Source organism: Pinus tabuliformis, chromosome Q (genome assembly GCF_031772625.1).
Source record: "Pinus tabuliformis cultivar Carrire ecotype Pingquan chromosome Q, CPIR1, whole genome shotgun sequence".
Classification (NCBI taxonomy): Eukaryota; Viridiplantae; Streptophyta; class Pinopsida; order Pinales; family Pinaceae; genus Pinus; species Pinus tabuliformis.
In genome coordinates, this window is record NC_142296.1 from 1,150,542,745 (window position 1) to 1,150,546,696 (window position 3,952).

General features: G+C 36.4%; 1 pseudogene; it reads left to right on the top strand.

Annotated features, from left to right (window-relative positions):
* The first annotated feature begins 723 nt into the window (after positions 1–723).
* Positions 724–2,368, top strand: LOC149223697 (protein-tyrosine-phosphatase MKP1 pseudogene; annotated as a pseudogene).
* Positions 2,369–3,952: the final 1,584 nt, after the last annotated feature.

A 3,952-nucleotide genomic window follows, 5' to 3' on the forward strand; every position in this document is an offset into this window, starting at 1 on the left:
AGTCAGAAATGTCTCTGAAAAGTGAAAGTAGATGACTGGATGGAGAGACACAAAGAAAATGAATGTTACGTCACTACAAAAATTTCAAACCATTTACAAATTGACAAATAATTAGATACAAGTTCCGCCCTAAAGATTCAAAAGTAAGTTTTGCTACAATTCGGTAATCATAACCACTGTGATGCTATTTTATGCAGTCTTTTGTTATTGAAATATTAATGCAATATCCTCTGATGAGATGAGCTATTTATCTGTATCAGTCTGCACTTTGCACAGTTATTTGTTTTAAAAATTTTAACTGACTTACAGATTCATGCATTTCTCTAGTGGTGCTGACAAACACGAATCCTATAAACACATGTTTGCCCATCCATATGAGGCACACATAACCATATTTCTCATGGCTGCAGTCTGTTTTGTTGGATGTCAAGAAAGGGACTGCGAAGTGATAATCGTATGGTTTCATAAGAATTGAATGTTCAGGGTTATAGAAGACAAACACAAATCCTATAAACACATGTTTTCCCATCCATATGAGGCACGCATAACCATATTTCTCATGGCTACGGTTTGTTTTGTTGGATGTCAAGAAAGGGACTGCGAAGTGATAATCATATGGTTTCATAAGAGTTGAATGTCCAGGGTTATATAAGACAAACACGAATCCAATAAACATATGTTTGCTCATGCAAAGTGTTCCTAGTTTGGTTAATTCCATCGAGTATGGTTTTACTCGACTATTATATCGATCATTCTGCAAAATTTTCCTATGATGATTCCAATCCATCAGAGTCTGTGCAATTGATAAGCTGTGACAAGAAACAAAACTCAGGATCAAGAAGCATTGTCTATATGTTCTCCGGTAACCAAGATAAAAAAAGAAATCATTCTGCTAGTTTCATAGAAGAATGTGCCATGTTTAGTGAAGGTGCAGATGCGGATACTAAGGGAGGTTGCCAAATTCCTGGAGTCAGTAAAAAAATTTGCAGATCTTCCATGTAGTCCACTAAGATTGTTTTACCAAGAGAGGGTACCATTAATTTTGAGAGGTTAAAACCTCCTCCTCCGCATTCAACCAAGAGGAATGACAACATATTGCGAGAGACTCCACTAACACCTCGATCATAACAAAATTGTAAAGCCAGGTCATCCCTTCCACCATTGCAATCTCTATCAATCACGAGAAGGTGCTTGGAAAAATGGCCTAAAGCAAGATCCGATTACATTTGTAGAATGGCCAAATCCTACAACACCTGGGGGCCACGAGAAATGTAGGAAAATAAATAGCTCAAGCATTAAACTTGACTTAGGATCAGTTCAACGAAATAATCTACCAAAAAAGTCACAGTTGAAGAGGGACAAACATGCTTTCTTCAGTAAGGAATGTTCAAGGGTTGCAGAAAACATCTATCTGGGAAGTGAAGCTGTTGCCAGAAATAGAGAGGTTCTCTGTGGGAATGGCATAACTCACATATTGAATTGTTTTGGCTTTGTTTGTCTAGAATATTTTAAGTCAAATTTGGTGTACAAGACATAGTGGTTGCAATATAGCCCTTATGAAGACATCACAATTATTATGTATGATGTGTTTGATTATTTTGAGGAGGTTAGAGAACTAAGTGGCAGAGTTCTTGTGCATTGCTGCCAAGGAGTGTCCTGGTCAACCTCCTTGGTAATTGCATATCTCATGTGGAGAAAATGTTAAAGTTTTGAAGTTGCATTTCAGTATGTTAAAATGGCCTGTGGTATCACAAATCCGAACATGGGTTTTGCTTGCCGAGTATTACAGTGCTAGAAAAGGGTACATGAAGCTCCGATGAGTCCTAGGCCTTTGCTAAGGATGTATATAATGGCATCTCATTCTTCATATGATTCTTTACATTTAGTTGCAAATGCAGTCAGTAAACCTCGTGCCGATGCTTTGGATTCCAAAGGTGCTTTTATTGTACACATACCATCTGCAATTTATGTGTGGATTGGAAAAAATTGTGATTCTGTAATGTAATGGATGGGAAAGGCTGCTACTTTGCGGGTTGTAGGATATGAAATAACTGAGGATCCAATTGTTATTTTTGAGGAAGGGCATGAAACTGATAAATTCTGGGATTTCATTTCCAAAGCCCCTCTCCTATTTGATGATTATGAGAAGACAGGAAATAGTGTAGGTAAGGATGTGTTAGGAAGCTTCAACTCTGGCAAATAGGAGGTTGATGCAACATGCAGTGTGGGTGTTGGAAACAAGAGAGTAGAACCGTATGATATAGATTTTGAGTTGTTCAGGAGAGTAGTTATAGGAGGGGTTCCATCACCATTTTCAATATCAGGTTCTGGAGCTGAAACGCACCTTCTGGAAAGAGAAAGTGGCTAGGGTTATGATGCAAATTTGTTAGTGGTAGTGTGAAAGATTTCATTAGTGCTTCGAAAGCAACTAGAAATAGAGCTATTTTGGCCTAGAAGAAAGTGCATTAAATTGTCAAAGAAAAAGTGTTGGATGACCACATACAAAGAGAGATTGTTTGTGTCATTTAATTATGAAACACTTATATTCTCAACCATTTGTTGCCCTTATCATATACAACCAATGAAAGAATGTCGATAAGTTTGGTTCTCCTTTCCATAGACCGCTTGATGACAAGGCCATTGGAACATGGTTCATGTATGCTCCCTACATCTCAGAGGAGCTTTAGGATGACATCAATGCTATATGCAGGATTTTCTGTAGAGAGCATAATGCAAAAGAGTATGAAAGCTATTTAGAGACATCGTGGTCCTAATAATCATGATGATCTCCTCTCTCACAATTATGTACGGAAATTAGAGAGGGATATTAGACGGTCGACATATGAACTGGACTCGGATGATGCAATGAGTATTAAAAATATGAGTTGAAAATCATCGAAACAAGGTATTCTATTACCAGGGTTCGTCTGATATTGATGTTTTCATTTTCGGAATTCAAACAGAGTGGCAACTACAAAAAATGATTCATGTTGGAAATAATAATCTATTAGCGGTGGATTCAAGTTTTGGTGTTAAAATTTTAAGGATGGATCCTTTCTACAAGTTTTCAAGCCCAATGGATTACTTTTCCAACATTCCTCCTCTTATTATCAAAAGGTGTACATGAGTCCATGAAGATATTTAAAGTATAAAAGTGAATAACATTGAATGGATAGATGTTCTCTTTGAATATGGTGGTTTAAGGATGACCACAAACCATAAGGGTAGTATAAGCTGAAGAATTCTATTAGTGGTGATCTAAGAAAGACCATAAACCAAAAATGACAGTGGAAGCATCATTATTCTGCTTGATGTGGTTTAAGGTTGATCACCAACTCTAGAAATTGGTTCAAAGAAGTTCTTGAAACAATTCTAAATCTATCTAGAAGATAATTTTTTCTACTAAATAGAAATATTCCTTGATGATGGTTTAGATATAACCACAAACTTTTTTCTATTAGAAGTATTAAGTCTTCAACCAAGTGGTGGTTTAAGAAGGAGCACAAACCAAATCATGCTCATGCAACATGAGTCTCTGTTTGTCTATAAATCTGACTTGGATCTAGTTGTAGACTTTTGTTATGGCTATGAGTTAGGATCGCTTGATATGCCTTTGAAACTAGTAGTTGACTATTAACTCCCCCTTGTCAAATGTAATGTAAGAAGATGAAAATATCTCAACTACAAGATGTGTAAATAATTGAGAATGCAATATATGGTATGACTAATATATCTTTTTGGCTATTGAAGACCACTACCAAGAAAGGATCCATCGAAGGTCAATATTTGCTCTTTTTTGAGTCTTGTCCTTGAAACATTCATTTTAATGATGAGTTTGTTTTCCACAATGCCTACAACCATGAAAGTTGGAACATTGAGCTTTTAGGTAGCCAACCCAATAATAATTTTGGCATATTGAATTTGATATGAAAGTGGAGTAGATGAAGACGAT